General features: G+C 48.5%; 1 long non-coding RNA gene across 1 annotated transcript in view; it reads left to right on the forward strand.

The window, feature by feature from the left end:
* The first annotated feature begins 5,423 nt into the window (after positions 1-5,423).
* LOC132029215 (uncharacterized) overlaps positions 5,424-9,052 on the forward strand; it is a 15,756-nt gene continuing 12,127 nt past the window's right edge. Inside the window, exon 1 of the long non-coding RNA XR_009407745.1 lies at positions 5,424-5,511. This is a non-coding gene — a long non-coding RNA (uncharacterized LOC132029215). The remainder of the gene's footprint in view (positions 5,512-9,052) is intronic.

Raw genomic sequence — 9,052 nt, forward strand, 5'->3', positions numbered from 1 at the left:
ACGCTCACTAGTGAGTTCAGGGGGACCATCCCTCTTAAGCCTGGATGGCCTTGCCAGTGAGGTTGGCATCGTCACTGTGTATTGACACAACTCCCTGCATTCCTCGTCTCACCAGGGAGGACATGTCCTACCTTCAGCCAATAGACACTTGTCAAGTGCCATGGTAAGCACTGGGGACACAGCATGGAACAGAACAGAGATGACTGGCTCACTGTGGAAGCAGGACATAAACAGTTAAGTATGCAACTAGAAATAAAGTTATAAATTGTGATAAATGCCACAGAAACTCATGTTCAGGGGAATGACCAGAGATTGAATGAAAAGTGTGAACATGCTCCTGGTCCAAAGGCCCGGGATGCCTTTCCCTGCGTTCTCAGGCACTGCAGGATTGTTCTGGGCCTGTCCTCTGTCACTGGCCAGCCCCTCCCCACTGGACCACTGTCATCTTTCTTTATACCTTGCCCTCAGATGTGGCTCAGTCTTGCTGACGGGGTGCCCTTCTGTCTGTGAGGATAACTTTGCTCTAAGTTCTCGGGGAGCACATCCTTGAGGCCACCAGCAACCTCCACACTTACAATCCTGTAATGGGATGGTGAGATGCTGATCACATCCTGTCCCAGGGAAATACCCAGGGGGCTGGGAGAGGCCTCCCCCTTTTCTCCATGGCCAACACGAGCCTGTTCCAAGTGGCATCCAGACTCACAGACAGAAGCGGGGATCCTGGGTCACCGGTGATGAGGAGCTGGCAATTTCAGAGAAGACAGCAGGGCAAGGTCCTTGGAAGTGCTTGGAGGGCATCAGAGAGTGGGAAGACAAGAAAGGAGGAACCACAAGGAGGGGATTCCACAGATAGCTGACCAGGGACACTTTTACCATGCTGGAAAGAAGGAGCCCACTTACTCTGCTACTACGAAAAGCACCCTGTCTTCTGGGAACACAGGGAACCATCTAGTGGAGGGGCCCGGCTGACCTAAGTCTGTCTGTCTCTCAGCAGCCCAGAGTCCTTCTTGGGAAGGTGATTCAAGTAAGGGTAGTCTTTTCTGAGAGCCAACTCTGCTTACTTCCCCCAAGAGTGAAATGGGCAGGCATCTCTCTGTTCTTGCCTTGAAAGGTCCCCGCCTAGCTGATCAGACAGGGCTACGCACAGGGAATGGGTAGCACTAAGACAGCGTCAAAGCAGCTGCCCCGGTGGTGGGGGAGGGTGTAGAGACGGAATGAGCTGCAGCCCCATCCTCTGAGCTGGAGGGCCTGATGGTGAGAGCTTAGCCTGGCCTAGTGCCCCAGCTGTCTCACAGACAAGCTGTGTGACTTTGAGTCATTACTTCAACTCTCCAGATAGATGCCTGTTTCCTCTCTCTCTTCAAAATGGGGATAAAAATGAGCAATAATGCCTGAGGATTTACATGAGGTGATCTCTTAGCCCAGCACTGGGCAGGCACAAAACCTCAGAAAGTGTTGGCTACTATAGGAATGATTATTACCCTGATTCAGAGAAGGGGGAGAGAGAACCTGGGGTAAGTTTCATGGAGCAGGCAGAACGAGGCCCTTAAGAGAAGAGTAAAACTTGGATGCATGGAAAAGATGGCAGCAGTGGAGAAAACTGAGGCAGCAGTTCAGGGAGGATGTGGTAGCTGGAGACAAGGAAACCGCCTGGCTAGAGCACAGAGAGGAGCTTGAGGGATGAGCCTGGGTAGTTGATGGGGAGTGAACTTGGGCCTTGAACCTCTATCTACACAGTGCTTAAGCACCTCAGCAAGGATAAGGTCCCGATGACTTGCTGAAGGGCTTCTTGAAAGTGTCACTGAGATCACCCAGTCCCTTCTGATGAATTCACAGAGAGCTGCTGTTTTGGAAAGATCATTGTGTGGAGTCTAAGGGAGACTCAAGTTCTTGTCCTAGCTCGGTCTCTAACTGGACTAGTGATGACACCATCCTACCCTCAGTTCCTGGGACCCACTCTCCTTATCTGTAGCATGGGAGTGCGGCAATACCTCGTCTCTCAAGTTCCCGCAGCTTGGTGAGCTCTGCAAAACCCACCCAGCCCTAAGCACACCGCTCCTGTTTCAAGGATTTGTGGGGACAAATCTCCAGGTATTTTATTTGCTTGGAGTTCACGGAGAGGTTGCTATGAGCTGATCCTTGCAATCTTGCTTACTTTTTAAATATGAAAATTAACAAGGCAACCTGTTGTTGTCAGTTCTGAATTCCAAGGCTTCTATTTTTAGTTTTAAACCTCTTTAAATGCAAATGGCTCCTGAGGAACCCACAGGCTGCTGTGGGGCTGGGAGGAAGCCTTGGTCTTCCGGTAGGTAGATGTGGCTGGATTGCTGGCTCAGCCACTTACCATCCAACCTGATCTGAGTGGGATCCTTCAGCTCCCTGAGCTTCCACTTCCTTGGCCCTGAGATAAGGTAGTGGTTCCTTAGAGGGCAAGGTGAAGGGCACATGGGATGTCATCACCATGATGACCTTCTTTCTTGTCTCACTTTTCATCAGAGTGTTGAACTTGGCCATCTCAAAGGTCTTGTCAGCCAAAGCAGTTACTACTGTCTCTGTGTCTCCGTTTCCAGGTTGGGAAACTGAGGCTCAGAAAGGGGAAGTGAATCTGCCAAAGCCACAGCTCGTCTTCTTTGGACTACGATGGCGCACATATGAACCTGCGCCTCCACGACCACTGTGAATGGGGACGGAATTTACTATCCTTGTTTAATAGGCCCCGGGCGAGGCCAGGCTCGTCTTCACAGTGGGCTGTTCTGGTATATCTGTGCTGCTGGGAAACCCCTGGAGGGCCCTCACTGTTGCAGCTCTCCAGCCAGGGCTGGGCACGAGAGCCCCCACCCCTACCTCCCACCCCGCCGTCAATGACCATGGCGCAGGAAGGCAAGGCAAGGCCCTGTGGCTGTTGACCACAATCACCAGCAGGCCCCTGATTCCAGTAGCTGTCCCGGAAGCTGCAAGCCAGGGCTGTAATTTCCAGGTTGGGCCTGGACCAAGAGCAACCCCACTGCTGAATCAGTCACTCAATCGGTCCTATCTTATTTCTTGGCTTTCTGGCTGGGAGGCTTTGCCTCCAGGAAGTGGCGCATGGGAGCCAGGCTTCTGCCTGGCACACCTGGGGATGCTGGCTGGCTTCCTTCTAGCCTCCTTACTGTCGCTGTCTGGCTCCCTGCAGCTCTCGTGGGGAGGAACCCCGGGCCTCCCACTCCTCACCCCTCACCCCTCACCCCTCACCCCCAGCCTCCCTCGTCAATTGCAGACCTTTTTGACTCCACCCTTCTGGCTGAATCATGCATTTCTTCTCCCCAAAGGGCCCCAGCTGGGGTTTCTGCCAGACAATCTGAAAATCCGTGCAGATAAGTGCAGGGGACTTTCCCACAAAAAATGGGAAAATGGCCCAGAAATTAAAGAACTTGCCTCCCTTCTTCACCCTCCCCCATCCCTCTCCATTTTGCAAAATGCCTGAGCTCAGCCAAAGAGGACATGGCTCTTAGAAAGGGAAAGCAGGGGACTGCTTGCAACTTCCATGACCCATTTTGTTCTCAGTTGGGCCAAGGAGCTGAGCATCCTTTCCTGAACCCCAGGAACCTGCAGCAGAGGTTGAGGATGTGGGCTGGTGAAGGGCTGGTATTCATTCTTAAAAGACTTTAGCGTTTGTCCCCTTTATCTCTGCTCATGGGGGCTTTGAGCCATGCAGTCATCTCCAGACAGGACTATCTGCATCCCTGCTGGTCATGTCTCATTCCCACAGGAAGCCAGAGTTCTCGTTCTGAAATGTAAATGTGTTCCAACTCCTCTGGGTCCCCCTCTTTAAAACCAGTCAATGACTCCTTACTGCTTTGGGGGAATTGCCATTTTCACGCTCCAAAGCCTTCTCTGGTCTTCCCACTTACCCTCTAGTTTTTCACTTTTGTCATTGCCCAGGCCACCCCAGCCGGCCTTCAATTCCCCGTGGCCACACACCCTCCCACCGCAGGACCTTTGCGTATGCTGTTCTGGAGTGCTGTTCTTTGTCTGTTACCTGACAACTTTTGCTTATCCTCATACTTCAGTCCCTGCATCTCCAAGCCCAGCTCAATCCCAGTCAGAGTACCCCCTCATAGCTCTGCTGACTTCCCTATCACAGCAGAGTCATGGTGCATGGTACGTTTGTCTTTGTGGCTATTTGGTTAATGTCTGTCTCCTCCATGAGAGTGGGGAGCTTGTCTGATTTCACTTACCCCTGTATCCTCCTCAGCGCCTAGTACCCTGCTTGGCACAGGGCAAGTGTCCACAGTATTTGTAGAGTGGGGGAAGCAACAGCTGAATTTTCCTGGTGCCAAACTCCTATGGCCCAGGACCTCTCGGTTGAAGTCTCAAAGGTTCAGAGAAACTTGTGATTGATTTGAGGCCTCTGGATGGTTCAGTCCATTTGTAAACATGGGAAAGACACAGATGTGCGTTCTCAGAAAGTGTGTGTGTGTGTGTGTGCACGTGCACACATGCCTGTGTTCAAATCCAATGTAATTATGTGCAGATATAATCCCATGGCCCAAACTGCTGTCAGCACAGAAGTCCTTTCTACCTCTGAAGCCCATGCTGTCCTTCATAAGACAAGTCCTCAAATACTAACATCAGTTTCCTTTAAAAATTATCCTTCAGCCTGTCCTGGTCTTCAGCTTTGTCAACAACCTCATGTTCCTGGCTATGTGTCTGTCTGTCCTTTCAGATTTCATATATGCCCTTTCCCAGCTGTGGCTCTGTCTGAGGCTGCCATATTGGGTCTATCAACCAACACCCCCAATCTCTTTTGTGTCAGATCTTATCTGACTGTGCTCAGCTGAATTTTCATTTGCTATAATAAACTCTATGATATATTCTCTCATATCTTGTGAGAGGTGAGAGCCAATTGCCTCTAAGTTGTCCCAGGAGATTATGAAAAATGCAGATTCTGGGCTTCATCCCAGACCTACTAAAACCAAGCCCCCAAGTAAAGGGTTCAGGAATAACATTTTAAGCAAACTTCTCTTGAAATAGGATGCACAGTTAAAATTACAAACCCCAGTTCTGAAAAAAATGGACAACCAGCTAGTAGAAGTGGGACCCCTTGCACATTCTAATGCTTTTACCCCCCAAGTGGATTTATCTAAAAAAGGGTGGAATTCTCAATAGGGTTCGTGCTGGGGAGGACAGAAGTGTTGTTGTTTTTTTTCTTTGACAAGAGAATGCTGTTTAGCATGTAATAGAACGTTCCTTTCCTGGGGCTTTAGTAATATAATTTCTGGAGCTACTAGGGTTTCCAAAAATGCCTCAGAAACTGATGAACTGAGCTAGCTCCAAATTCACTGGCCAGTTGCTCAAACATACTATGCATTTCTTTGTGTTCAGTAGTATTTGTTGAGTGCCTACTTGTGCCTGATACTGGGAATACTTTGGTGAAGAAAACAGACCAACACCCTGTCCTCATAAACTTACTTTCTCATGGGAAAGGACTAAGCTCACAGGAACACAGAAGAAAGGAGACAACAGCAGCTGGTGAGTGATGTTCTTTCTCTTTTGAAGGGACAATATGCAGCGAGATGTGGGCTGGAGACATAACAGATAAAGATGACCCATGAGGGGGTCATAAAGGTGATGCCCAAGGGTTGAGGATGGATGGAGGATATGGAGACTCTGAAGGTATTTAGGAACAGTGTCAAGATCTGATTGGATCTTGGGTCAGCCTAGTGGGGGCCAGGACCCATGTAGTAGACTGACAGCCTATAGACAGATAGTAGCTATAGGTTGGATATATGGGAAGAAGAAGAGGGAAGTGAATATGAAGGTGAGGAAATATGAGCCTGATAATTTGGAAAGTGAGCTATAATGCTGGGTATACAGAGAGTTGAAGTTTCAGTGTGGGTCCAGGCAACCTAGACAGGGCTGGGAAGCCTCTGAGCAGAGAATTTATAGGTTTGGCTGATCCCTATGTGATTCCATGTCTCTGAACATGGGGCACTGGCCCTTCTCCTGAAAAATGGGACATGACAGAGTGGAGGGCCGGCTTCAGTGCTCCCCAGAGACACAAGTGAACCCTGTGTACTGAGCACCTGACCAGGGCAAGGGATATAACGTGCAGACTCACATATATACATGCACACACACACATACACGTACACACTCACACACATGCACATGGTCACCCTCCTTCCTTTGTTACACCAAGATTGTTCAGTGTTGCGTGGGGGTGAGGTGTGTGCTACAAAGGCTGTGGGGGAGGGTGTTGGTTGTGGCGTCTGAAGCATAGCGGTTAAAAGAGGGGAGAAGATGGGTTGCTTTCTGCTGTCTGAGCCACAGATCTGCGACAGTCTTGTGCCACTGGTTCAGCTCTCCACGTCTCCCAGTCCGCAACTGAACTTTTCAGAGTGAGATGGTAATAATAGTATCAACGAAGGCAAGAGCTCTTCAAATAGCACCCAGTTGGCGTTGGTCCTCCTGGAAAACACATTTTTGAGGTCAGATTTTTTATAGTCGGGAAGTCATTTTAACCAAAGCAACTAGCCTAGGGCTGTGTCATTTTGACAGTATAGTTTCATGTTCATTATATTTTCTTAGTGTCATCTTTCCCTCCATCCTTTGATAAATATTTATCTTGTAGTGCTATGTCCCAGGAACTGTCCTAGATGCTCAGAGGGAAAGAGGACGGGCCTGGGCCCTCTTGGAGCTTATGCTCTAATGTAAGATCAGGCCTGGCCAGCACAGAGGTTTTGCAGGGACCAAAAGGGCTGGGAGTCCATACTGAACTTTCTGGACGTGCAGCCTTTCCTCCACTCACGCATCAGAGGCTGCTGGGCTGTTGCCACCGGCACCTGGAGAGAATGAAGTCATGAGTGTGCAGACAGCTGGGCCCCACACTGTCTGTTCCCAAAGACCAGATGCTGCTGCTTCCTGCACCCTCCTTCTCCCCTTAGGATACTTCTCCCTGCTTCCTGCACTGGGATTCCCAGTACTCCACAGGATAGAAGGGAGGAAGCTCCACTTCGGGGTGTGCCCAACTTCCTGGGGAGACATCGATGCAATCCCACGGGTCTGGGTCTGCGTGTAAGGCAGTGCTCGCCCTAGCTCCACTTCCTGTCCCCTGCTCCTTCAGCACCTGCCTTCCAGTCTGCCCAGCCTGGGAGCTCTGGTCAGCCAACTCCATTCATTGCTGCCTCCAGCCCTGTGCTGAGCAGCTTGCTGGGCACTGGGGACACAGAAACAGAAACAGAGGAACCAACATACCCAGTATGCATAGAACAGACACATGGTCGCTTGATGGAGTTAGAGCAGGGGCCCTAGAAGGCCGGAGCTGGGGACACCAAACCCTGGAGGAGATGTGCCCAAACTTAAACTGATTCCATCTTCTCCTTAAGGGAGGTCCCCAGTACAGGCCCACCACAGTATCCCAGAGCCTAGTACAGAGCCTGGTAGCTGCTGGCTTAATTTTTGTTGAATAAATGACCAACTATAGCCAAGCACTAAACATGGGGGGAGGTATTGCCTCTCTAGTGCCCTAGCTTATGTGGTCAAGCTGTAGTTTCCCCTCCTTTTCCACTGCTTCAGGGCTGGAGGATCACGTTATTAGTGACTGCTGATTGGCAGAGCAGATTACTCTCAAGGGGGGGTGGACAGTGGAGCTAAAGCAGGTGAAGCTTCAGGGCCCCCACTGGGCACTTCCAAGGCTAGGTGTTCTTTGCTAGGGGTGCAGGTTGTCTAAGCCTGTGTCAGCTCCACCCCCCAGCCTTAGAGCTCCCCTGGGAGGTGCCATTGGGAGTGTGAACCCCATTTTAAAAGCCCATGGAGTACTAAGCTGCAGAATTTACCATTACCCTGCCCCGTGGATACCTGTCCAGCAGGTAGGGGTGATGGTGATGAATGGGTTGAGCTGGGCCAGGTGCCCAGGCATGACCCCTAGGCATAAAGCATCAGGTAAGCAAGAAATTTGAGGGAAAGATGAGCAAGAAACCTAAGGGGAAGTTTTATGTGTGATATTACGGTAAAAAGCTACGAAGCTGACTTTTCCAAATGATCAACAGCACAAAACACATTTTGATAACCTATGTCAGAGGGAGAACTGAATTATCTTTCTTTCCTCTATTTAGACACGGATTTTATAGAATCCTTTTTACGTAAGGAGGTAATCAAAGAGGGTGCAGTCAGAAATGCTAAAATACCAGGGGAAAAAAGTATCCCCATCCTTGAGGAGTGGAAGGGTGCCAATTATTAGCAGTAATAAAAATGTTATGGTATTCTTACGGATCTGGTGATGTTTATGTTATTTGCCATATTTTAAAATTTCTCATTTGTGATTTCTAATTCTTAAAAAAATAACTTTTATGCCTGATTTTATATTTGTATTTCCTGTGTTTTTTTCTTGGAGGGTCTCCCACAGTCCAAATTGTGTAAGATTCAGGATTAGCACAACGCAGATATGTCTGTATAGTTCTTGACATATGTTCATTATCATTGTTATAGTCATTGTCTGTTCTTTAAATGTAGGTGTTTAATAAACACCCTCGAACCTACCACCCAATACCAGGAAATAGAGGACTGGTGAATTATTTCTCCCATCCCATTTTTCTGCCTCCCCCTGCTGAGATAATCAGTGTTCTGAAATTTGTATTCATGGTTTTCTTATTTTAAAAATGTATTTACCCAATATGTGTGTTTAGCTTTAGTGTGGCTTTTTTTTTTTTAAGCTTTATTAAAGTGCTGTTTGTGTATTTGTGTTTGTGTCTGTGGATTGAAGAGTCAATAGAGTAAAGAGGTTCAGTTCTCCCCAAATTAATGTAGAGTTTTAATGCAATTCCTACCAAAAGCTCAGATAGGTACTTTGTAGATGTAGACAAAATGACTATAAAATTCATATAGAAAGACAAAAGAACAAGAAAAGCTTAAATAATTTTAAAAAGAAAAATAAGGGGCACCTGGGTGACTCAGTCCTCTAAGCGTCCAACTCTTGATCTCAGCTTAGATCTTGATCTCAGGGTCATGAGTTCAAGCCCCATATTGGGCTCCATGCTGAGTATGAAGCCTACATAAAAAGAAGAAGAAGAAA

This window comes from Mustela nigripes, chromosome 13 (assembly GCF_022355385.1).
Source record: "Mustela nigripes isolate SB6536 chromosome 13, MUSNIG.SB6536, whole genome shotgun sequence".
In the NCBI taxonomy this organism is placed as follows: domain Eukaryota; kingdom Metazoa; phylum Chordata; class Mammalia; order Carnivora; family Mustelidae; genus Mustela; species Mustela nigripes.